Here is a 27,955-nt window from a genome sequence, read left to right as displayed (position 1 = left end):
CCTAGTTTTGTTGGGGTAACTCCCACTGTTGGGACACAAATCTTCATTCTTTTACTGTGTAATGAATGGTCTTAGTGATTTCTTTCATTTGAATAAAATTATCATATAATAAACCTGGAGATCAGATGAATTAGTCCTCAGAAAACAGATATAGAATTCATCACTTGTTTCTTTTTAAGGGTCTTTCCAATCTGGTGGGAACTTTCATAGCTAATGTCCCATTGGCATACACTTTGAGAGTCTATGGTCATGTCAATATCCTAGTAAGGCATAGGGGGAGGACTACCATAGAGAACATACAAGAAATAGTCACGTGTCCAGCAAATGCAAGTAGACCATTGTGGTTGGATCATAGAATGTGTGAACAGAAAGAAAGAGTAAGAAAGACAGAAAGAGAGAAACAAGTATTCATTGTGGTTTTACTATGTATTGGATATTCTACTAGGTTCTAGTGAGACAATCATAAATTATACAATTCCTGTTTCTTAATGAGTTTCCATTCTATCAAGGCATCATTTCCCATTCTTAGCTTCTGCCTTTTCAAACCAAAAATTCCTTAGTCTATTTTCTAGTAAAGAAGCCTCTTTCTTCCTTTTATCTCCTCCTTCTCTAGCTCTAGTGTAGCTTTCTTAAAATGCCATCACCAGAATTACACATAGTATTGACACTATGGTGGTGTGTAAAGTCCATGGGGCTCTCTATTGTGTTTTATATTTTTATTTATTTTCTGGTGATATCATGTAACTTTCAGCAAGTTGGCTGATTTGATTACCATTTATGATTAACATCAGCACATTGGGATATCTTCAGGGAATGGCTAACAATGACTTATTACTGCTCTTCTCGGTTCATGGATCATGGTTTACAGATCCTCATTTTAACAACTAGTTCAGGTTATTTTTCCAAAGATGCATTTCCTCACACTTACCCACACTGAAGCAAATCTACCACTTTTCTGCCCACTCAGACAGCTTTGTGAAAGCTTACTTAGCTTCAGTCTATCTCTGACAGCATGACAAGTTATTACTCAAAAGAATTCCTTGTTCTTTACAAAGTGGAAGATGTCACTGAACACTCCCTCTTCCACATCTCTTACGAGTAAGATGGATGATGTTATGGAAAGAGTCAAAACACCTAGATTTCAGTCTTGCCTTTGCTACTTAGTAGCTATGTGACCTTAGGCAAGTCATTTCCTTTCTCTCTGTTAGATGAACTTTAAAGTCATTTCCAGTTCCAAGTGGACAGTTAGGTGGCAAAGTGGATAGAATACTGGGGCTGAAGTGAGGATGACTCATCTTCCTTAGTACAAATCTGGCCACAGACACTAGTTGTTTAACCTTGGGCAAGTCACTTAGCCCAGTTTGCCTCAGTTTCCTCAGCCATAAAGTTAGAAAAGGAAGTGGCAAACAACTCTAGTATCTTTGTCAAAAAAACTCCAAATGAAGTCACAAAGTCAGATCTGACTGAAACAACTGAATGACAACAACCAATTCCAAATCCTGTGAACATATCAAATAATATTAATGCCATCAAGGATCCTTATTTAATGAAACATACATATATATATGTATATATACACACACTGTGTATGTACGTGTACATATATACAAATATAGTATATGTATATATGTGTGTATATGTGTGTATATGTGTGTGAGTGTGTGTGTTCTCTTCTTCACATGGCAGAAGGTTTTTAGTATTATTATTACTTTAAACAGGTCTATAGGAAATGGTTTCTTGATCTTCTTTTTCTTTCCCTTCCCCTTCCCCCTTCCCTTCCTCCTTTTCTTCCCCCTCCTCCTTTTCCTCCCCCTCTTCCTTCTCCTCCTCTTCCTCCTTCTCCTGTCCCTCCTTCTCTTCCTCATTCTTTCTCAAACTTAGGATTTCATTTGTAAAGAGAGCACTCAATGAGAAAACATACTCTGAGTATAGGAATTAGCAACTACTCTGTAATTTACAATCTTGGATAACTGTCTGAGACATTTCAGTGCCTTTCAAGTTTAAATGACTTGCCTAAGGTCATAGATTTAATATGTGTCAAAAGCAGGATTTTAGATCAGCTTTCACCTATTTCTGTACTACAGTTCTCAGGGTGATTTTTATTAACAGCTTTAAAATCAAAGAACATAAACACAAATGATAACAGTAATAGCCAAGATTTATATAGCCCTTACGTTCCAGACACTATGAAAAGTGTTTTACATTTATTATCCCATTTGATCCTCACAACAACTCTGAGATGTAAGCGCTATTATTATCCACATTTTACTGTGGAGGAAACTGAGGCTGACAGAAGATAAGTGACTTGGTCAGGATCACGCAGGTAGTAGTGTCTGAGTCAAGTTTTCCTGACTAAGCTCGGCACTGTATTTACTGTGCCACCTAAGTAATAGATATTAACTTATTAGCACTGGAAATTTAGAGATCATTTCCTTTGACTTCCCTTTAGATGAGTGAGCTGAGGTCCAGTGCAGTAAAGTTATGTTTCCCATAGACAAACAGTATCGTAAGTGTTAGATTTTGGCCTATAGACCAGGTCTCCTGATTTCTCAGACTAGTGTCTCTTCCACACGTAGCACTACTACTTGAGACTCATTAAAGGGCTTTTGACAACATAGATTAATTATACTCAGGGATTCCGTCCTTTGTTTATGCACTTGTTCATTCCCTCAAATAACTCTCTTGAATTAGGGAGGCATCTTTTCTCCCTTCAGAACCTAGGTTATCTACTCCCTAGGAATAAGAACTTACCTTCATACAGTAGTTTATGATTACAAAATGTTTTAGATACATTATCTCATTCAAGAATGAGAGAAAACAGATGGAGAGCCTGAGTGGTGTATTGATATCCCTGAGGTATAAAGATAGCATGAGGATGGCTTCCAACATGTTGGAAAATTCTCTACTGAGGATTTATGAGAAACCAGGACATGAGAATAGTATAGGAACCAAAAACACTGAAAGAAATTGTGATCCCTATTGTTGAAAGTAATATACCTACTGATGACACCACAATCCTGTGAGACAGATAGAGTAGACGCTGAGCATTTTCACGCTGACAGATGTGGAGACTGAGATTCAAACGAGTTATGGCTTCCTAAAGTTCAGCAACCTAGTAAGAGGCAGAGTTAAACCTTGAACCTAGACCTTGCGTATAAATCTGGTTCATATTTCATAATATCACACTAATGACCTAGAAAAAAGTCACTTCCCTTGGGGTCATATCTATGAAATAAATGGGTTGCTGCAATAGATTATCTCTAAGGTCCTATCCAACTCCCAATCTATAATCCCATCACTTTCCTCAAGTAGATTATATTTATTGATACAGTCAATGATTCCATACATTATTATTAAGAAGGAAAATATTATATAAGTGTGAAACAGTACAGTAATTAATTAATAATAATCAACAACAATAATAATAACTCTGCCCATGTCAAATTTGTTTAATGGAGAGAGTGGCACAGCATTCATTCATAAAGAAGTGTTCCATGTTTCATCAACAGGTCCATAATTCTTTTTGGTTTGCTTCAATATTTGTAGGGTGGATATCATTGAATATGATTACTCTTTTAGATCTCACAGTGGTCCTACGGTGTAGATGTTATTATTGTCATCAGAAGAAATTGAGGTAGACAAAAGTTATGGGATTTGCTCATGATCACACAGTTCGTAAATATCTAAGACAAGATTTTAACTTGGGTCTCCCTGAGTCCAGGTCAACTTGGTGGCACAGCAGATAGAGTGCTGGTCCTGCGTCAGACAGTAGTTGTGGGACCTTGGGCAAGTCATTCATCCTCTTTGCTTAAATTATCTCATCTGTAAAGTGAGCTAGAGAAAGAAATGGCAAACCGCTCCAGTACCTTTGTCTAGAAAATCCCAAATGGGGTCACAAAGAGTCAGACATGACTGAAATGATTTAATAGCAGCAACTTCCTGACTCCAGGTCCAGTGCTCTAACCACTGCTCAACTTCTCAGTGTTGTTTCCTGAACTCTGTGTCTGTGAGTGCAGTGATTCTGGTGAGGGAGAATCTTTCCTTCTCTTCTCCTCATGAATATGGTCATAGCTGAATTTTAAGTATCTCATGATATACAGAAGTTATTTTTGTAGATGTGCCCATGTGTTTTAAGCTGATTCTTTCCCCTCCCCCAATTTGTTGATCTATATTTTAGTCATGTGTGGGAGAAATAAAGATATTCTTTGTTTTGCAAGAGATCCATCTGCATGTGAGGGATTTATTAGGGAGTATCAGTCTCTTCCATCGCTGTTTATCAAATATCTTATATAACAAAGGAAAAGGAGCTGGGTGCTGCTAAAGTTGAGTATTATTCCAAGTTCATCATGGAGTCACTTTATTTCAGCTGACCTCATTCCCTTCCCCATCACAAATATGTGATGGTAGAAATTGGAACCTTAGATCATGCCATTATACATTAAGCATGGTACAATATGCTATCATGGCAGAGGTATGCTAGAAACCAGGGTCAACTCTGAATTTTTCAGTGTAAGCATTTATACTTCAGAAAATTGGCAAGCACTAAAAATTAGGGCTCAGTTTATTTCTAGACTTCAGAATGTGATAGAGAAAGTTTTAAAAACAACTTAAACTTAAATGATTTATGCATTTTTTCCAGTTAGCTGGTTGTTAAATATTTTCCAACATATCACTGTATAATGGAGGAGATTTAGTTAGACAAAAACATAATTCTTTTAACCTTTTCTTTAAAGAAAGTTAAACTCTAGTTTATCCTTTAGGTGAATCTTTCATATTTCAATAAATAATAATTTTTTCACAATGACATTGTATGCATGTGCATATATTATATATATGCATATGTAATATACACATACATACATATATACATACATACATATACACATGCATATATACATAAAAACATACATAGTTGGGGTTTCCTACTCAGATATTTTTGCATGAGGATATTCCATGGGGAGCAAGGAAAACACTGTGGGGATATTGCTAACTTACAACATTTAGAATAAAAAGGGTTTGGGGAGATGACTGAGATGTGTAAAGGGTTATTCCCTTGAAGTATGTAACAGCATACAGAGAGGAAAGAAGGCAACTAAAGTCTAAGTTTTGCTAAGCCTTAACCTGGTGGGGACCAAGACAATGTGCTTTTTGTTACAATTCAAACATACTATACTTTATTTTCTTTGAATTCAATCAGCTCTCTCACTTGCTGCTAAGTTTTGTTTTCCTTTTTTTGTGATTAATATTGGCATACTTATCACACACAGATTTTTTGGCCCAACTAAGAGTTAAGAGCCAGAAAGATGAAGATGTCCCCAACAACCCATTTGGAAGTCATAATAGGTAATGTCATACATACAGTGCAAAATGTTCTCAACTTGGAGCAAGGAGATCTGGAATGGAAACACACTTCTGCTGGTATATGACCTTTGGCAAATCAGTTAACTTCGATGAAATTCACTTTTTAAAAGCACAAAATGGAGATAATACTACTCATTCTATGTGGTGGGTTATTCTGTTGAAATATCATAGTGTTGTAAGAAATCATGAGGAGGATGATTTTAGAAAAAGAATGGAAATGAGTTGCATGAAATAATGAAGAGTGAGATGAGAAAAACTAAAAGAATATTTGATACAATTACAGAAACATTTTCTGAAGAATAACTGTGAATGACTAGGTTATTCTGAGTTTTATTAAATATTATAATCAACTACAAAGAACCTATGAAGAAATGCTATCACCAGTGAAAGAACTGATAAATAAAAATTTGCATAGTATAGTGTGTGTGTGTGTGTGTGTGTGTGTGTATGTGTGTGTGTGTAAAAGTGGCCTTCTCTAGTGCAGGGGAGGGAGTGAGATAGTTCAGAACTTAAAATGTAACAAAAATAAAATTAAATTAAAAATAATACTTTATTTCACAAGATCTCTGAGGATCAATTAAGAAAATAGGTGTGAAAGCATGTTTTAAACTACAAAGCTCTGTACAAATTTAGGATATTGATGCCTTAATTTTTGAGGCAGAGTTTCAGCAGGTCTCTAGAAAATATTGCAATTTGCTCATTCAACAACTCAGTTTTTTGAGACAATTCTTCATTAGTCTCTATTCTCCTTGCAAAACGTGATAATAGTTAAGACCAAATGATTTAGAACAAAGAAACAGCTTCTTCTGACTTCCTCCTTTTCCACTCTCTATGGTCAATTGACACATCTTTACTTAGTTCCTACTAAGCATTATAGGGACAATAATATCCTAATACTTTTCCTCTGAGATTATTTTCCATTTACTCTCTATAGGTCTTCTGTGTACATAACTGTTCATGTTTTCTCCCTTCTTAAAATGTGAGTCCTTTGAGGACAAGGGCTATGTTGTGGTCTATGCATTTGATTTTTCCTTTCTTTTCATCCTCGGTGCTTAGCACAGTGCCTGGCACACAGTGATCTCCTTAACAAGGAGCTGGATAGAACCAGAACAAAATGAATGATGACTTTTCTGTGTTTACCAATATTTATGGGTTCTTTGAACAGTCGTTTTGTTTGCTACCAGGAGAGAGACAGTTTAAGTAAGACATGATCTCTGCCTTTACTAAGCTCATAGTCTTCTTGAACAACATAATACATACACAAGGGGCAACTAGGTGGTGCAGTGGATAGAGCACCAGTGCAAGAGTCAGGAGGACCTGAGTTCAAATCTCACCTCAGACACTTGACACTCACTAGCTGTGTGACCTTGGGCAAGTCACTTAACCCCAATTGCCTCATCCTAGGTCATCTCCAGTCATCCTGATGAATATCTGGTCACTAGATTCAGATGACTCTGGAGGAGAAGTGAGGTTGGTGACCTTGCACAGTCCTCCCTCACTCAAAACAAACTCAAGTGAAAGTCATGTCATCATTTCTCTGATGGCATGGTCTTTTTCAGCAATGAAGGATGAACACACACAATACATACACAGAAAGTTATTTTTCACAATAATAATGATAGTGACATTAGGGTGGCCTAAAATAAAGTGATATGTGTAAAGGGGATAATATTGTAATTGGAGATAGAAGGAGAGACTCCGAAAGTAGCATTTGTGTGGGGCTTTAAAGGATAAGGAACCTAACAGCTAAAGATAATGAAAGATATTATTAGGAAGAATATGAGTATACATGGGCATAATGGCAATCAAAATAGGATGTTTTGCTGTTTTTGTTTTAGTATAATTAAGTGTCTGATTGAATCTTGCCTTTATCAATCAAGAGTCTTTATTAGGAGTAAAATACAGCAACAAGAGTTTCTTTGTTTTTTTACTAGAAACAGTATATGTATTTGTGTTGTTAATGTGATTAAAGGTCTTCCCCACTCATTAATGGGCCTGCCCATTAAGGGGAGTCTGATTAGGGAAGATTTGTAGGAACACCCACAGCTTTTGTTAATGAGGCACTGGTTCTCAAGGGTTGGGATGCCCTCTGGCTCTAAGAAAGGTATAAATATTCTGAGGGTGAGGTTTTATTTTGGGGTTTAGTTTTTGGTAAGAAGGTTTGAGTGACAGATAAGTTCTCTGGTAAGCCACTAATGAGCCCCTGGCTTTGAGAACCCAGATGTCGTGCTTCCCTCTCTGGTAACTATGGTCAGAAAGTTGGGATCCAATTGTCTGTTGAATTCAGGCAGATGAAGCCATGGCTGTTGATCTTTTGATTTCTCTGTATTTTCTTTGAAATTCAGGGTGCTCCCTGAACTAACTGAATGATATATGTACTTGGTTAAAAGAATGATACATGTGTTTGATTGAAGTGATTGCTAATCCCTTGAAAGTTACTTTCTTTTATGAATGCTGACCTACGAACCTATGATAGCAGGCCCCTCTGTATATGTTGTATGTGCTTACTGCAACAATGGGATAAGAAAATCAAATAATTCATTTGGAAAATAGAGACTATCCATAGTAATCTTGAATGTAGACTATGCATGTGCAGTAGTGTGAAATGAGGATGAAAAGTTAGGATGAAAACAAATTGTAGAAAGCTTTGAATGAAGTGAAAGGAGTTTAAACTTGGCTTTCAATTTTCAAAGACTCTTCAAGGAGATGAGCTATATGGACACATGTATTTATAACACATGAGTGAGTGTGGTACCGCTACTCTTTCTCTCTGGACTGGGTTGATTACTCAACCTGCAAATAAAGGGTTCCTAGAAAGAGGAGCCACCTCTCTACAAATCACTTTCAATATCTCAAAAATTATCCTTTGCCAGGAGAGTTCTGCTCTTCTTACCACTGTAGTTTCAGATACCCTATTGGTATCCATTTAACAAATCAGAAACCAGTGCACAGTGTCCATGGAGTACATGAATCATAATATACAGAACCAAGGAAAGGAGGGCAAAGAATGGGAATCATAAGTGTCTGGGAAAATTCAGGGCTTGATGTTGTGTCTCCCCCAGGAAAATCCTGTGCAACTTATTCATTGATAGATGGGGTTGTTCTTCCTCAAAGGTCACTTGACTATCCTGCAGGTTGGGGCTCCTTCTCTACTGGGCTAATGGAGCAGCAAAACAAACTTTAAGTATGCATTTGTGGAACTTTTTAAAGTCTGTTCTCTTGATTTAGTACTGAAAATTTTCTATCTCCCTGTGGTAGACAACAATGTAAACTCTAATATCTGCTTTGAGACCAGATGTCTCTCCTGGGTTCTTGGTTCTCTGCTCAGCTCTTCATAGTTTTTTTTCTTTTCTGAAGTTCTAAAGACTGTTTAACTCTACTTCAAGCTCAACTATTTACTAAGCTTTGAGCTATTCCAAATGTAGGTCTTCTCTAAGCATAAAATCTACTCTGATCAGCTCAGCTCCTAGCTCAGCCTTCTCTGAGCTCTAAGGTAAGTTGTTTTCCAAAATATAATGTGGCCCACTCTGTACCTACCTATCTGGAGGTCTGTCATGGTCCCTGCTTTAAGAAATCTTCACATAGTCAAATAAGAGATCTCTTCTAACCCACAGAGAGATTGATCTTGACCAGTACTACCTTTGTTTGCCCTTTGAATAGTATTTTACCTTTTTTTCCTCAGTTACATATTGTTGTTGTTGTGTTTGTCTTTCATTCTTGAAGAGGATCATGACATCAAGATGATGACATGACTTGTAGTTGACTTTGATTTGATTTGTGAAAGGTCACCAACTTCACTTTCTTCTCCTGAGACTTCTGGGTCCAGTGACCTGATATTCATCAGGACGACTGGAGATGGCCCAGGATGCAAGGTGAGACCTTGGCCCTTTCAGGTTAAGGTCCTATGGCATTCTCACTTTGAGTGAGATACACCCATTCAATGAATAGTCTTTTTTAAGTAATTACTCAAGGGATGATCTGTTTAATAAAAAAAAAAAAAAATCAGACTGAGAAGAGAAGATCCTCAGGGTTCCTGGGTTAAAGAATTACTATTTAGTAAAACAATTATTATTTAGTAATTTCAATTAAGTAATTACACAGAGAGAGTAGAGAAACAAAATATATGTAACTAGGCTGTAACACATAGAAAAATTGGGCTTGGAAGAACTGGAGTAAAGGATGGTAGCAGGGAAATGTACGATAGGAAAGGAGGACAGGTCCATGGCATGATAAGAATGACCCTTTTCCCTGACATTGTGATGATAACATATCAAGACAATTTTTGGCATTCATTTTTTTATAAGATTTTGAATTCCAAATTTTTCTCCCTCCTTCCCTTTCCTTCCCTGTTCTGAAAATGGTTGGCAGTTTGATATCGTTTATGCATGTGCTAACAGGTAAAAATATTCCCATATTAGTCACAGTTGTGAAAGAAGAAATATTTTAAAAAATGAGAAAAAAACAAAGTGCATTTAACATCCACTAGTTCTTTATATGGACATGGTTAGCATTTAGATAAGTCCTTTATATTCTTCTTGGATCATTGTGTTGCTGAAAGAGATGAATCATTCATAACTGATCATTACACAATATTTCTGATACTGTGTGCAGTGTTTTCCTGGTTCTGCTCATTTCACTTTACATTAGTTCATACAATTCTTTCCAGGTTTTTCCTGAAATCTGACTATTCATTTTTTTATTGCACAATAGTATTCCATTTTATTCATATACTACAGCTTGTTCAGCCATTCTCCAACTGATCAGCATACTCTTGATTCTCAATATTTTGCAGCCACAGAAAGAGCTATTATAAATATTTTTGCATATGTAGGTCTTTTCCCCTTTTTTATGATCTGTTTGGGGTATAGAACTCATAGTGTTATTTCTTGAACAAAGGGTATGCACAGTTTGGTTGCCTTTTGGGCATAGTTTCAAATTGCTCTCCAGAATAATTGGATCAGTTCACAACTCCCCCAACAGTGTATTATTGTCCCAATTTCCCCACATCTTTTCCAGCACTTATCATTTTCCTTTTCTGTCATGTTAGCCAATCTGATAGATGTGAGGTGGTACCTCAGAATTGTTTCAATTTGTATTTCTCAAATTAAAAGTGATTTATAGCACTTCTTCGTATGCCTATAGAGAGCTTTGATTTCTTCAGCTGAAAACTGTTTATTCATAACCTTTGACCATTTATCAATTGGAGAATGGCCAGTATTCTTGTAAATTTAATTCAGTGTTCTATACATTTGAGAAATTAGGCCTTTATCAGAGACACTTGCTGTAAATATTGTTTCTCTTCTTTTTACTTTCTTTCTAATTTTAGTTCCCTTGGTTTTGTTTGTACAAAAGCTTTTTTAAAAAAAGTTAATATAATTACTTTATATTTTTTAATGTTCTTTATCTCTTCTTTGGTCATGAATCCTTACCTTTCCCATAGATCTGACATATAGATTATACCTTGCTTTTCTATTTGCTTAAGGTCTCACCCTTTATATCTAAGTCATGGAAAGATCTGTCATCTCTAAATTTTCTAATATTCTGTTTACCTCCTAAGCTTCTTTATTATTTATGTTTTGTTGTTGGATTTATGAAGTTCTGAGAGGGGAAAGTTGAGGTGTCCCTCTAGTAGAGTTTTGCTATTTCTACCTGTAACTCCCTTAATTCTCCTTTAAGAATTTGATTCTATAACACTTAGTGCATATATGTTTAGTATTGATATTACATCATTGTGTATGGTACTCTGAGCAAGATGTAGTTTCCTCCTTATCTCTTTTAATTAGGTCTATTTCTGCTTTCATTTTGTCTGAGATCAGGATTGCTACCTATGTTTTTTTTTTCTGCTTCAATTGAAGTATAATGGATTCTGCCTCTCTGTTTTAAGTGTATTTCTTATAAATAACATATTGTAGGATTCTGATTTTTGATCCACTCTAATATCTACTTCCATTTTATGGGAGAGTTCATCGCATTTACATTACAGTTATAAGTACTGCCTATGTATTTCCCTCCATCCTGTTCTTCCTCCTGTCTGCCCTCTCTTCTTGCCATTTGCCTCCTGACCAGTGCTTTGTTTCTGTCTACCACCTCCCGTAATTTGCTTTCTCTTCTGCCAGTCTCCACCTCTTCATTACTTGATCCCCACCCTTCCTGCTTCCCTGTCAGATAAGATAGATTTCTATATTCAATTAACTGTGTATATGATTCCCTCTTTGAGACAACACTGATGAGAGTATGGTTCAAGTGATGCTCATCACACAAATTCCCATCATACCCTCCACTGTAATAGATCCTTCACAACTCTTCATGTAAAATAATTTACCCATTCTACCCCCCCTTCCTTCTGTACCCACTGTACCTTTTAATTTCAGTCTCTCAAATTTTCATTGTATCCTTACCCTCTCTCTATGTATATTATTTTTAGTTGCATTATTAGTGATGCAATTTTAAAGAGTTATAGGTATCAACTTCCTATGAAGGAATGTATATATTTGAGCTCTATTAAATCGCTTATGTTTTCTTTTCCCTTTTACAGTTTAGGCTTCTCTTGGATCTTCATATTGGAGGTCAAATTTTTCATTTACTTCTGTTCTTCTCCTTAAGAAAGTTTGAAGTCCTTCTAACTCATTAAATAATCTTTTTTTCCCATTCATGTATTATGTTTAATTATTGCTGGGTAAGTGATTCTTTACTGTAGTCCTAGCTCTTTTACTTTCTGGAGTATCATATTGCATGACCTTTGATCCTTTAAAATTGTAGCTGCTAAGTCCTGATTGTGACTCCCTGATATTTGAATTGTTTCTTTCTGGCCACTTGCAGTATTTTCCCTAGACCTGATATTTCTGGAATTTGGCTATAACATTCCTTGGAATTTTATTTTTCAGTCTCTCTCCCAAGGCAATCTGTGAATTCTTTCAAGATCTATTTTCCCCTCTGGTTCCAGGACATTAGGGTAGTTTCCCTTGATAATTTCTAGAAAGATACTGTTCAGGTTCTCCTTTTGATTATGCATTTCAGGTAGTTCAATGATGCTGGTATTGTCTCTCCTGGACCTAATTTCTAGGTCAGTTGTTTTTCCCATCAGGTATTTTACATTTTCTTCCATTTTTTTTTCATTCTTTTAAATTTGTTTTGATTGATTTTTGATGTCTTGTAGAGTCTTTGGCTTTCATTTGACCAATTCTAACTTTTAAGGTATTGTTTTCTTCAATTAGCTTTGGTACTTTCTTTTCCATTTGACCAATCATACTCTTTAAGGAATTGTTTTCCTCATTGGATTTTTGTATTTCCTTTTCCATTTGGTCAATTCTACTTTTTAGGAAATTTTCCAAGCCATTGATTCTTTTTTTTTTTTTCATAATTCTCTTGCAACATTCTTACTTCTTTTACCAGTTTTTCTTCTACCTCTCTTACTTGATTTTTAAGCTCCTTTTTGAACTTTTCCATGAGTTCTTTCTGGGGTTGAGATCACTTCCCATTTACACTTGAGGTTTTGCCCATAGATGTTTTAGCATGGCTGTGTCTTTTGAGTTTGTGTCTTGGTCTTCCCTGTCACCATAATAACTTCCTATAGTCAGATTATTATTTTTTTGCTATTTTTATCCTTTTCCATTTTTTTTTTTTAAATTTGAACTCCACATCCAGGGCACTGTCTCAGGCTTCTTGTGCCAGTGGCCACAGGTTCTATCTGTTTACCCTATGTTGCCCTGGGGTCCCTGGGGGATCTTTGTGTCTGGTGCTGTGCTGATGGGGTGTGGTGGGGGTGTAGAGTAGCTGGCACTGCTGGAGGTTGCAGGGGTCTGACAGTTTATGTGGTGTCGAACTGTGGTCCTAGTGGTAATGTCTGGTATGTACTGAGGCCTGGTGCTTCCCAGAGGTTATATTTAAGCATGTAGTGGTTTGACCTACTTTCTTGCTATGCTATAGGATGCCCATTTGCCTGTGACTACACTGAAGCTGTAGTCTGCTGGTCCCCATGGCTATGCCAAGGCACATGGTGATGGGGGGTGGGGGTCCTGGTATTGGCATTTGCCTGCTCCACCACACTGGAGCTCAGGATTTCATACTATTATGCTGAGGTGGGGCTTGTTGTTGGTATGCTGGGTCACTTCCTGTCCTGGAATGCACTCCCCTTTTACCCAAGAAGGACAGACTTTTCTTGCTGATCTCACAAGTTTTGGGGGCTAAAATATTGTTTTGCCCCATCTTTTTGCTGCTTCTGATGTACCATGATTTATCTTTGGGTGCTATTTTATGGTTCTTTGGGGGTTAATATGAAAGAGTTACAGTGATTTGCTGCTTACTCCACCATCTTGGCTCCCAGGAGACCTAGACCAATAGTTATTTTCCCAAGCAGTTTTTCTTGAATGATATGACTCACCTCTAGCTCATGTCAAAAAACTAAAGTGCACATTTCTTTCAACTAAGTTACAATTAGGCAATACATGCTTGTTTCATAGTTACTAAACAGTTTCATGTATTAGACTTTCCCAGCTATCAACCTCAAAATCCTCATTTCAGTAGCATGTAAACAAGCTCGAAACAGCATACTTTGATCACTTTCACTCTGAGCATCTTTTGTCTGAGGCCTACATTCTCAGTTTTCTCTTATAGCTTTCCTTGTCTCTCTCTATCTCAATGATGAAATCATACACATCTGAAACAGGCATCATCTCATATCCATATAAGGATAATTAATTATTATGAAGGATGAAAGAGAATATAATGGAAAAGGGAAGATATATTATGAATCTCTTATAATAATCCATGTAGACCCATAGAAGGGAATATCCATGGGAATTCCGAATTAGGAATTGATATGAGAGAGAATGTGGAAGTAGAATTATTAGATCCTAAGAACTAAATTTATAAGAGAGAAAATGAATTAAATGTAGTTATTGAAGATACTAATAATTTACATTTACCTGGTTTTTAAAGGTACACAAAATGCTTTCCCCAAACAACTTTGTGAGGTAATTATGAAAATACTATTTTTCCCCTTTTATAAGAAAAGTGAGGTAGCAAACCCATTGTCATACACTTAATTAGGGTGGAATTCAATATGAGGGATTAAAGTCCAGGTCTTCTTGACTGGTGGCTTTTCTACTATAAACATAATGGTCATTCTAGTTTACAAATTGATCGTTATCAGTTTCCTTTGCAGTCTTTAGTGACTGCAATGCATGTCTCTAGCCAGGGGGATACAATAATAGTACATGCTAATTTTCTAACATACTTCAGCAGAAACACAAACTCAGAACTCTGACTATAATGTACATCCATGCACAGTACTTTGAATTTAATGCAGTACTACTAAAGCTTTTGTGTGAAAAAGTGGCTTATTTAAGCATCTGCTAACAGTCATCCCTTTAGAAGCAAAGACCAGAGGCTATAAGTGGCTTGCTTGGTATCAGTTCAATCAATAACCAAGCAACCATATTGTTATTTTTAAATCATTAAGTCTTTTTTTCTATGAGATTTTAGAGCTCCTGCCTGAAGGACTTGACTATCCATTTTCAAAAGAGAATCAATGAAATGAAACCACTTATTAATTTCTAGTACTAATTTTGGAGATTCTGGAGGATCACTACTCAACTGTTTACTCTGAACGCTACTATATCTAGGTATGCTGGGTTAAAATGATTGTTTCCTCCTATGTCTTTAAAAAAATAAACTTAACAGAAGATGCTTTAGTATGAAAGTCATTCTCTGGTCACAGGAAAGGTTTACCATGAAGATGAATGAATCCATCTCCAAAATCCTGCTATCTTTGAAGGTCCTTTGTTCTAAGATCTAGAACTTGAGGTGAGTAAAACTAAAAATCTAAGGGCAAAGGAAGAACAGTAGATGAAAAACCACACACATAAAACAATAAAGGATGTTATCAATTTCTTTACCAGTAAAGAGGAGATGTATTTATCATTTACAAGTGGAAGTGGCATTAGGACGGTTCTTAGTTTTTATTCAGGAGATATATATGTATGTATGTGTATGTATATTTATATTTATATTTTTTTTCTTCAGAATATATCAGGGAGCAGATGAGGGAAGTTACAAAAGGACAAATTTCAGCTTGATGAAAGGAAAGAAAAACTTTCCAGTGGTTGGAGTGGTCTGAATGTCAGTTGAATTATCTCAACACAGAGCTGTTCTCTTTCCCAGGTGCTGTCCTGCAAAGGTTGGAAGACAACTTTTGAGTAATTTTGTAGAAGAGAGTTTGGGTAACAATTTGTGAGTAATCTTATAGAAGAAGTTTTCATACCAGCTGGACTAGATTATCTATGATTCTTCCACTTCTGACACTGATTCCACATGAGGGCTTCCTCATAATATATATTATATATAATAATTACATATCATATATAATATAAATAATATGTTATTCATTAATATAATATAATATATCTATAAAATATTATAAATTTATAAAATCATGAGTTTTTAAAATCTAGAACAGCTGTTATGTATAACCCATTTTAACTTAGTTCAAAATTCTCCTCATTATTCTACCAAAACTGATCTCTACAAAATTAATAATGATCTCTCAATTGCCATATCTATGGCCTTTTCTATAGAGTCTCTCTCCTTGAGCTCTCTGAAATGTTTGACATTGTTTATTGAGTTCTCCTTTATATTCTCTTTTCTCTAAGTTTTGGGGATACCACTCTCCCTGGTTCTTCTCCTACCTATCAGACCACTCCTCAGTCTCTTTTGCTACATCTTCATCCAGATTACACTCTCTAACCATATGTATCTAACAGGGTTCTCTCCTGGGCACCATTCTCTTCTTATATAGTGCTACACGTGGTGATCTTATCAGCTTCCATGAATTTAATTACCATTTTTATGCTGATGATTCTCAAAACTACCTATCCTGCCCTAACATCTCTGCTGATCTTCAGTTTCACATCTCCAGCTGACTTTTAGAACATCTTGAATTGGATATCCAGTAAACGTCTTAAGGTAAACATGTCCAAAACTGAATAGGTTATTTTTCTTTCTAAGCTCTACCCTGTTAACTTTCCAGTTACTATAGAGGGTGACATTACCCTCCCTGTACCTTAGGCTTATAATCTAGGAGTCATCCTGGACTGCTCACTATCTCTCACTACCCTACTCTACCTTACCCATATCCAGTCTATTGCCAAGGCTTATAGATTTCACATCTGCAACACTTCTTTTAAACGTCTCCCTTTTCCTCTGATAGTACCACTATACTGGCGCAGTCACTCATCATCTCACATCTGTAATATTACAGTAGTTTGTTGGTGGGTGTGCTTGTCACAAGCCACTCCACTCTCCAATTCATCCTTCATTCAGCCACCAAAATGATTTCCCTAAAGATTAGGTCCAATCATGTCAAATGTTTCCCCCACTGCCCATTTATCTAGCACAATATCATCTTTAGGATCAAACACATAATCATCTTTTTTGGCCTTCAAAGCCCTTCAAAACATGGCCCTCTCCTACATTTCTAATCATCTTTTACCTCATTCCCTACCACATACTCTTTGATCCAGTGACACTGGCCTCTTTGCCTGTAGCTTTTTACCTCTAGACTCCAGGCATTTTCTTTGGATGTCCATGGAAACTAAGATCCTCTCTCCCTTCCCATCTCTACCTACTGGTTTCCCTGGTTTCCTTTACATCTCAACTAAAATTCCATTTTCTGCAAAAAGTGTTTCCCAATGTCTCTTATTTCTAGCACATTCCTTTTAATTACTTCCTATTTTTCCTGTATTTATTTCACTTGTACTTATTTGTTTCCTTGTTGTCTCCCCCATTAAATTGTGAACTCATGGAGGGCAGAGATTACCTTTATTTTCTTTTTTGTGTCCTTTAGTACCTAATATGATGTATTTTTTTCCTTACTGAGAGACTGAATTCATTACAGGTAATATAAAGAGAAGCATCATGATTTTTCTCACCTTGGAATCTTCTCCAGTAAAAACAAGCATGCTCTATACAGGTAAGATGTTTAATATATTAAAAAAATGTCTGGTGTCAGACCTGGAAACCAGGTCAGATTTATTCCAATTCATTATGGTTTATCCTGCCAAAATAGCTCTTCCTGACATTAAGCAAAGAACTGTGCTATTTATTGTTAGCTTCAAAGCTCAAGTGATCCTGAACCTACTGAACTTTATTATGGCCTTCCTGTCCTATACATCAAATTCCTTGCCTCCCCCAATCAGACCTCACCTAATATTTGATTTTGCCCTTCTTGTATGGATACTTGAAACTTTTTATGGGTTATGGGTGATGTGTGTGTATGCTTTTTTTTTTTTTTTTTACTAAATTGTAAGCTCCATGGAGAAATGAATCATGACTTATATGTCCCCTGCTATCTGACATAATGCTTTGTGTACAATAGACATTTATAAACATTAACTAAATGAATGTATATATGAATGATTGAAAAATGAATGTGTTAATTCAACAATACCATAGGAGGAGGGGAAAAGCATTAGGGGTTTCCACTTCAATTTTTTTTCTTTTCATCACCATAATTTCCAAGTCTACTCTTTTTCCTCCTTTCTCCAAGAAAATATTCCTTGACAAAGAAAAAAAAAACAACCAAAAAAGGATTTTAGTAAAACAAACCAGCACATCAACTAACTTTAACATTATATAAATATTCAAAACTCCAAATCTCCCAATTCTGGAAAAAATATTTTTCTCATTCACTTTTCTTGGTCAAGCTTTATCATTTTAATTTCAGTATTCAGTTTAATCTTTTTTTGATGTTCTTATTATTTACATCTCTGTAGTTATTGTATTTGTTGTTTCCTCCATTGTGCTTACTTCACTTTGAATCAGTTCATTTAAGTCTTCCCATGCTTTTCTGTTTTATTTTCATATTCACTGCTCCGAACAACAGAGTAGTATTACGTCGTGCTCATGTATTACAATTTGTTTAGCCATTCCATAATGGATGACTATTTTATACCAGTTCTTTGCTGCTACAAAAAGTGCTGGATTGCTATCACTTTAAATTGTATAGTATATTATATTCTATAATAAGAAAAAAAATACTATGTATAGAGGTGAGGTGTGAGCATATGGAAAACAATATACTCTATTAATCATTAGCTCCTTTGAATTGAATTAAGGCTCTAGAATTTGGTAAGAAAATATATCTATGGCACCTGAAGTTCCTGTAACAACAAGTTGGAGAGTGACTGCTCTAAAATGTGCTATTGTAAGGGAAGAAACTATTTTCTTTTTTTAAAAATTTTTCATATTTTAACACAGTTCATATAACATAAAACAATTCCAACTTTTGGTCAGGTGATACTTTTAAAGCATTTACAATATAGACCAGAAACGGATTTTTTTTTTCTAAACATTAACCAGCTGAGACACAAATGATAACTATGTATGCTATCTTCACAAGCCCTTGACCTAATTGTCTCCACATTATTACTAAGAAGTAAAGGACCCTAACTTATTGTTGTTGGTCTAAAGTCCTAAGCCTAATAGCCTAATTTTAGACTTAACCTTGGATGTTCCCCTAGATCTGGTATTAAGCTTACAAAGCTTTTGACTATATGAAGTTGCCACTAAGAGTAGGAACATTGTAGGGAAACAATATCTCCCCAGCTTCATGTCAGTTCCAGGCATGAGTAGATTGTCAACTTGCATTCAGTGAGGCTTAAAGTCTGCCAGATGTCAGTGGGGAAACTGAGTCAGGAGAATCCTACCTCAGCCCAGGCTGAACAGCTGCTCTCCCACCCTTCCCATGAGGTCACCTTTTTTAGTTCTTACCAGCATCTCACAGGCTTACTGGCATCATGGACTGGAGGCTCAGACCTCCTTTCTTGCTATCCATGCCTGGATTTAGACTCATAAGAACAGTCTGTTAATAGTTCCATAGCATCTTAAAATAGCAAGCTTCAATAACCAGGTTTCAGATATGACTATAATTTCACATTGGCTAAAGAACATCTTTTGAGGCAAGTCTTAAGTGGCTTACATGCCTTTCTATACATGTTCTAGTTCTGCTTAAATAACAATCATAAAATCAAATTTATCATTAAAACCTTAACTTTTCCATCAATGCCAAATTTTACACAAAGTTACCTGCCTCTAGGAAACTTAAACTAAAATTCTTCTCCCCAAACTAAAGACGTCTCTGATTTAGTCTCAGTAATTAATTCAGCCAATTGTTTTAATACTAATTGCTTTTACATCACCTTGTAACATGTCCAATTTTTCTTCCCATCTCTCCCCTCCTCCCATCCCATAATACCTTGCATTCTGATTACCCCTTCCCTCAATGAGCCCTCCCTTCTATCACACCCCACTCTTCCCTTATCCTCATCTTCTCTCTTTTCTTGTAGGGCAAGATAAATTTCTATACCCCATTACATGTGTTTCTTATTTCCTGGTTATATGCAATAATAATTCTCAACATTAGTTTCTAACACTTTGAATTCTGAAGTCACTATTTTCTCTGAACAGTAATAATAAATTTCTGTTATTATTATTATTATTAAATGTATATATTTACACATATATACAACTATTCTCAATACTTCTTTAAATAGAATGTTTTATATAAGATGTACACTTCCATCAATCTTACAATCTTTTAAGACAATGAGAACAATTAATGTAATAGAACATTAATATACAGTACAACCCAATTAATGTTATATATAGCATTAATATACAGTATAATCCAATCAAAGCATTTCAAAAGTACAAAAATAACAACTCTGTGTTGTCTGAAAGAGAAAGCCAGTGACAACTAGAGTGTGTAGGAGAAGGAGAGAGTTTAAAGAATGTTTCATGGAACATATATTTGCTGAAATCTCTAGAGCCTATGTATCTATAAATAACTACAAGGTTCATGCTTTCATTTAGATATATTCTAAAATTTAATTCACACACATTTGTGGAACTTACAATAATGAGGTAAAAGTGGGACTTATAATTTATTCATTATTGGAGAAAACCAGTCTTTAATCTATGTACTCCAGAGCTCCATAGTACTCAAGAATTACCTCCTTCAGAAAAATTTAAGGGCATATTTCATCCTATAACTAAAATATTGATAAGCTTTTCAGCTTTTTTTCCTCAGCGAAGCCATCTCTATGAAAGAATGGCTTTTATATTCTGTTTATAAAACTTCACAACTCTCTTTAAACAGTGATATCTATCACAATCATCACTGTTTCTTACCCAAACTCTCTCTTGATTGGGAAAGTCATTTTATTTTACTTTATTTTATTTTTAGAAAAAAAAACAGCACTGGCTGCTGGGGACAGCTGGAGTGTGTGGGATGTGGGACTCTATTCTTCTCTGTTTTGGGAAGGCAGCAGATGGATGGCTACTTTATTATATCAGAGGTCATGTATGGTGAATTCCAGATGTTGACCATGGTATCAGAATTATTATGAAAAAATCTGTCTTTCCAAGGGGAAAACAAAGTATTTTTTTTCTTTTGACTTAAGAGTATTTTTTCTTTTGATTTAAATTTCTTCATAGGTTCTGTGCAAGTGTTTACTTTCTTGGATTTTATCCTTCTTGATCTGCTTTGCATGTATATCTCCAGCATAGTGTCTGGAATATAATGGGTGTTTAATAACTGTCTGTTAACAGACTGTTCTTGCTTTTATATTACATAATAATATATTAAAGAAATGAAGAAAGACCACAATAATGGACTCAAACCCTAATGGGTCAAAAAAGAAACATTTTATAGGTGGAAAAATTTTATAACAGTATTTTTGTGGTAGCAAAAACAACTGCAAAAACTGGAATTGAAGCAAATGACCACTGATTGAGGAATCACTGAAAAAAATAAGATATATGATCATAATGGAATATTACTGCTCCATAATAACTATAAATAAGAAATGTACAACTATGAGAAGATTCATAGAATAATAATGAAATAAATAGAACCAGGACAATACCCACAAAGGGAATAGGGAGGAAACTGATTTCATTGTGATTTTATTGGTGTAATAAGTAATTGATGACAAACTTCTACTCTTCTGGATTGGTTAAGATTCTGTATTTGTAGCCTTGTAGCACCAATGCAATATTCATAGTACCCATGGCATCCATGAATATCACGGTGCAATTCAGAATCTTGAAATACCACAGACTCTCCACATGAAAGGCAGAACCAAAACCTTTATTCAGACACCAAAAAGCCAAATCCATCACAGCAACAAAAATATAAACATAATAACAATGCAGAGCACAGCACCATCCCCAAGCCTTCCCCCTGCTAGGCTTCCCACAAACCAGGTCCATTAAACAAATCAGAAGCAGTTCCCCTTAAACAAAATCACAAGCCCCAAAGTGCCTGCATCCTTCCTAGATCTGACTGCTCTCAAGACTAACTTCCTCTCAGCTCTGCTCTAGCTCTGCCTTTCCTGTTCCACCCATTCAGCAAACTCCTCCCACCATAGGCTCCATATGACTTAATGGGTCTATTAATCAATAGGAAAGATTTTCCAATTCAAATTACCATTACAAGCCTTAGTTTTCTAGAGTTCTGAAAAATCTTGTACAGAATCAGGCAGCTAGTATCAGGACTTGTCAGATTAAGGACTGGAACCTCAGTTTTTCTTGGCACATCTTTATTCACTCTATCTCATTTCTTCCATGTTGTGGCTATAACAGTGAAAATAAAAAGACTTTAATCTGATTTCCAATGTGCTTCAAAATGACACTGAAGATCAGATGAGGAAATGCACGTCTTTTCTTTCAGAAAAAAGGTGTAGACCACATGTGTAGAATACAGTTTATTTAGTCAGACTAAGTGGTTTTATTTACCTGTTTCTTTTTGTTACCAGAATAGGCCCTTGTGTGAATGTGGGTGAGGGAGAGTATAGAGGTAGGAGGTAACATATCTGGAAATGATGGTGGTGTACAGTCAAAAGGTATTAATAAGTGATTATTGGTGATTTTATTGTTGTTTAGTTGTATCTGATTCTTTGTGGTCCTATTTGGAATTTTCCTTGGTAAAAATACTGAAGCGGTTTGTCATTTGCTTCTCTAGTTCATTTTACAGGTAAGGATACTGAGGCAAACGGAGTTAAGTGACTTGGTCAGGGTCACGTAACTAGTAAGTGTCTGAGGCCAGATTTGAACTCAGGAGGATGAGTCCTCCTAGCTCTAGGCATAGCACTCTATCCACTGCGCCACCTAGTTGTCCATTATTGAAGATAGGGAATAAGAAGAGAAATACACAATGAAAAGAAAATCCCAGCATTTCCATAGAATTTCAGTTTGCCCCTTTATGCTTCAAGGAACTTGAACTGATATGATTTATAGCGTTTAATTCATTGAGTGTACCTTTTAGTGATGACAAGAGAATAATCAAAATGCATACCCAGGATCATAAAGTCATAGATTAGAAACTGAAAAATACCTTAGATGTCATTTTACATATATAAGAATGATATCAATAATAGTAATAATAATAACTAGCATTTATATATTGTTTTTAAGGTTTACAAATCCTTTGAAAACATCTCATTTTATTTTTACAAATCCAGGTATTCTGACATCAAGTTTAATTAGGTTTACAATGCATTCAGTTGAGGACCCTTCCTTTTGAGAAGCTATGATCATAAGATTAGAGTTGGAAGAATAATGTAAGAAAAGGTTATTGGACTAATTGAGTATTAAATTAGAGCTACAAGAGTTCTTAGAAATAAATTAGTCCAATACTCTAATTTTATAGTTCCGGAAACAAGGGCTTAGAGAGATTAAGTGAGTTGTTTAGGATCACAACACTAGAAAGTAGTAGGTTCAGTTTCATCCTAGATCGATTGTATCCAGATCCAATGATGTTTTCATGTGATCATACTTCCTCCAAACAACTCTTTTTATGGATGGGGTAACTGAGGTCCAGAAGAGTGAAATATTTTTTCTCAGGTCATACAGATAATAAACTTTGGACTTGGAGAGAGGACTTGAGCCCAGTTTTCCAAATTCAGGTCCTGCTTTCTTTCCACCACTTCATACATGCAATGGAATTAGTCATAGGATCATAGAACTAGAATATAGAACATAGAACTGGAAGAGACTTATGAGAAGCCAGCTAGTCCAACTGCCTCCTTTTACAGGTGAAGAAACTGAGACCAGAGAGATTACATGACTTGCCAAAGGCCACAAAAAGAATAAAGTAAAGGGGTCCTCTGTTTGGAAAAGCAATGGTCTTTCCAATGTATAATGCAGGGGCTAGTTTATCTTGCAACAGCTGTAATAAGAAATATCCTACCAATTTCCCGAATTTTTATAAAACTAAAAGCATTTTCTTTGTAATGATTCTACACTGGATGCTCAGTTTAGCCACAACTCACCTTGGAGCCCATACTATGCGACAAATTTAGAGGTAACCTGTTCTCAGAATGAAGGTGCATCCTGCCACTCCACACTTTGGATAGGGTCCCAGACAAACTTTTCTCAGACTTAATTCTGCTCTATGGCAAATCTTGTTCCAGTGTGGTCCCCCACAGTGTCTATTCACTCCATCTCCTTTAGGGGATGGCAATCTGTTTTGGTTCAGGAGACATATTCTACAATCTCCAGCTTCCCTAGTGTTTCAGCGAGAAGGTGGGTCAGAGCCAGCTGAGAGATTTTGCAGCATCTCCCCCAGTCAGAGGCAGGTACTCAGGGGTGGGTGCAGACTTGATTTTACAAGTACATCTGTTCTGTTTATTTTTGCTTCTTTGCAGTATTATCAACTTCTGCTCCATATGGGTGATCCATATTGTGCCTTGGTGAAACGATACCACATTATGCTTTTATGCTTTTATCATCAAACACTACTCATGAAAAAATCACCAGGTTTGCTTAGGTTCATCTGTTCAATTTATTTTTCCCAAACTTTATTTTGAATAAAACACCTACGGTAAATGTGATTTATGTAAATGAATAAAACAAAACTGTTATATAAGCTTTTTTGACATCATTCCGTTCCTTTCTGTCAGGGTGCCATGAGATAAAATACTCTGGCAGCATATTTTCTATAGGATTATATTATTTCTGAAATCTAAGCGCTGAAGAGATAAAACTATAATACACTTTCAAAAGCTTTAATTTAATTTTTTTCTCTTTTTCTCCTCAAGCTTTCCATATGGAGGAACTCCAATATTTTAAAAGAAGCTTTTACTTATGAGTTTCTTTCAGCACGATCCCAAATGCCTGCAGTCATTCCTTTTTCTCTCTTCTCATTCTCTTGCTGTCTCTGCCTCTCTCATTTCTTTTTCTTTCTTTCGGTCTCTCTATCCTTCTTTCTTTCCTCCTGTCATGTTATTTTTTCTTTTGTCTTTTCCTCCACCCTTTTTACTTCTCTTTCTCTATCTCTCTCTCACTCCTCTCCTTTTGATGAATAGCTCCCTTTTCCTATTTTTCTCATAGCTACATTCTCCTGATATTATTTCTAAAAGGTGATCAATATTTTTTTTCTTTTTTGCTTTGCATTTCTGTTAGATCTTGTTTCCTGTCCTTGGTGTGATTGCCTCAATTTAGCTGTCATTTCAGGAGACTTATAGAAGAATAGTTTTCATTTAAGCTATCATATTTTTCTTTTTGGTCCTACTATAGCTGAGTTTTCCCTCAGTCAGGGGCAAACTGGCTCCCTGCTCCTGATGTAAACAGGCAAAGAACTGCTGGTGCTAATCAATCAGTAAGCATTTATTAAGTATTTAATATGTACCTAAGACTATGCTGAATATTAGGGATACAAAGGAAAAACACAAGCAATCCTTGCACTCAAAAAGTTTATGGGGACAAAGTGTCAAACATAGAAGATACATGTGGGGTAGATAGGAGGACACCTTAGAAAGGAAGACACTAACATCTTGTGTGCTGGGGAAATGGCTCCTACAGATGGTAGTGCCACTTGAGCTGAGTATTGAAGGAAGAAGGAATTATAAAAGGATGAGACAAGAAAAAGAGTATTCTTAACATGGAGGACAGTCAGTACAAAGACAAGCTGGGACACGAGGAGGCATGTTTGAGTTGGACACCATGGCTAGATTGTAGAGAGAATGGCAGGGACTAATACATAAGAAGGTGGGTAAGCTAGGGAGAGACCAGGTTGTGAAAAGTTTGAAATGTCTAATAGGAGTTTATATTTGACCCTGGATATATAAGAAGTCACAAGTTTTGAATATGGCGACACAGTTCACAAATATAACATTTTAGAACTTGCTCCTATATCATTCTCATGAAATTCCTTCTAATCCTTCTAAGCATAGAGAAAGTGTTGTTTGCTCCAGGAAGTCTTCTCTTATCAGCCCCAGCCAGAGGTGGTCCTTATTCCCTCATATTCCCATGAAGCAGCATAGCTGATAGAAAAGAACTTCCCTAGAAGTCAAGAGACTTGTGTTCTAGTAATAGCGCCATCAGTCATAGCTGGGTAATTTTAGACAAATCACTTGATTTTCCTTTCTCTCAGTTTCCTCCTTGGTAACCTGAGGATGTTGGAATAAATGTTGACCATGACTCAGCTCCTTTAGCTCTCCTTTGTATTTAATTAGAGAAAATGCACTCCAAACACTGCATTTTATAGATGCGTAACCTGAAGAGCAGAGAAAAGGATTGGCTGTCCCAATGTCACCAAGTTAATGAATGGAAGAAGACTCAGCTGTTTTCATTCCAAATCCAGTTTTCTTTCCACTGCACTGCGGAAAAATTTCTCTCATTACCTTCTAATTCATATTAAAGCTATGGTATTTACAGAGTTGTCATAAGATGATAAGATCCTTGCTAGCAGGGCCTATTTTATTGTTAGTGATATCCCCGGAATTTAATCAAAAAATAGCATTTGGCTGAGAGCTAATCTCAGTGTAAAAAAGATTTAGATTCAAGAGCTGCCACTGGCACATTTTTGTTGTGTTATTGCAGGGAGGTCACTAAGGCAACTCTCAAAGATATAAGCTGCAGAATAAGTCCTACCAGGAGTGCAGAACCTGTGGCCTGGAAGCCACGTGTGTCTTTCTAGGTCTTTGGTTGTAGCCTTTTGATTGAGGACAAGTTTTTCTTACTTTATAAGTATCAAAAATGGCACCACAGAAAACAAATATGGGAAAAGAAGCCATATCAGTATAGGATAATCATGCCAGGGATTGGGGATGGGAGTAGGTCATAGGGTGATGAAAACATAAGAGATCCAGTTCATAAGATACACTGGATTTTCTCTTCATTCCAAATCACCGGTTTTGGAGGGGAAGATATAAAAGACCTGGAAAAAAATTTCAAACCTTATTGATTCCCCCAAAAGGTAATTGAGAAACATCAACAACTACAACTGTGTTTTTCTCTCAGTCTAAGTGTCTTGCCCCAGGCTTACCTCCACAGCATTTGGCTCTGCTCCTTCCACTGTGTGGATAGCACTGTGTGACATACATGCTTTCTTCTGGCAGAGCAGAGAGGCTGAGCAGCCTCATCTCCTGGAGGGGCTAGGTGTGGGGTTTCAGGTGGGTTCCTGCCTTCTGTTAACTCCATCAGGAAAGGACTAACCCAAAGAAGCCCTCTGTCTAGACCCTTTTTCTTTCTGTACAGAAACCCTTCCCCCCATCCAGCTCCAAGATGTCAAGTTTTCTGTACCTTCCTTAGTTATAATTGCGGTAGCATTTCCGTTAGGAGGGTGGGTAGGATACATGTTTTTTTAAGAGAAAAAACTTTTATTTTTATATCACTTACATATATGAATAGGTTTCTCCCTCTCTCTTATCTAGTGAACTATTACAGACAATTTAAAAAAAAAGAAAAAGAATCAGTTCAGCAAAACAAACCTTACTATCAACTGAGTCTACGAAGTGTAAGCAGTGTTTCACACACGTAGTTCCCATCTTACATAAAAAAATAGAAATAAAATTATGCATACTTTCTCTGGAGACAATTTTGCTCTTTACATTTGAACAATATTTAGTTTCCTTTTCTGTTTAAAAATTCTTTCTATTTACATTATTGTAGTCCTTGTGCATTTAGTTTTTTCCTTTGTTTTACTTACTTTGCTCTGTATATTTACTTATATATGCTTCTCTGAATTCTTCATATCCGTTGTTTATGAAAAACTAAGTAATGTTTCATTGTATTAATGTACCACAAATTCGATAGCCATTGCCTAGTTGATAAACATTGATTTTAATTCTAGTTCTTTGCTGCCAGAGAAAGACTTACAATGAGTATTTTGGTTTATTCAAAAAATTTTTAATTAATTAATTTAGTTAGTATTTAATTTTTCCCTAGCAACATGTAAAAACAATTTTAACATCCATTTTTAAAAGCTTGAGCTCCAAATTCTCTCCCTTCCCCCTCTCCACCCCCTCATTGAAAAAGCAAATAATTCAATATAGATTATGCATGTGTATAATCTAATAGTCATGCAAAATATATTTGTAATAGTCAATGTGAAAGAACAAAAAAAAAGAAAACAAAAAACTCAAGAAAAACAAAGTAAAAAAACCCAACTACGCTTCAATCTGTTTTCAGGCACCATCAGTTCTTTCTCCGGGGATGGAAAGCATTTTTCATCATAAATCCATCAGGGTTGTCTTAGATTGCTGTATTGCTGAGAATAGCTATTTCCCCTTGAAGAATTGCATTTCACTCTGCA

The 27,955-nt window shown here is 36.0% G+C and overlaps 1 long non-coding RNA gene across 1 annotated transcript in view; it reads left to right on the top strand.

The window, feature by feature from the left end:
• LOC140520381 (uncharacterized) overlaps positions 1-17,483 on the top strand; it is a 188,353-nt gene extending 170,870 nt beyond the window's left edge. The window contains exons 5-6 of the long non-coding RNA XR_011972484.1: positions 15,523-15,591; positions 17,255-17,483. This is a non-coding gene — a long non-coding RNA (uncharacterized lncRNA). The remainder of the gene's footprint in view (positions 1-15,522; positions 15,592-17,254) is intronic.
• Positions 17,484-27,955: the final 10,472 nt, after the last annotated feature.

The sequence above is a fragment of the Notamacropus eugenii genome, chromosome 1, assembly GCF_028372415.1.
Source record: "Notamacropus eugenii isolate mMacEug1 chromosome 1, mMacEug1.pri_v2, whole genome shotgun sequence".
In the NCBI taxonomy this organism is placed as follows: Eukaryota; Metazoa; Chordata; class Mammalia; order Diprotodontia; family Macropodidae; genus Notamacropus; species Notamacropus eugenii.
The sequence above is the reverse complement of the archived record's forward strand: the minus strand, read 5'-3'. Positions and strand labels throughout refer to the sequence as shown.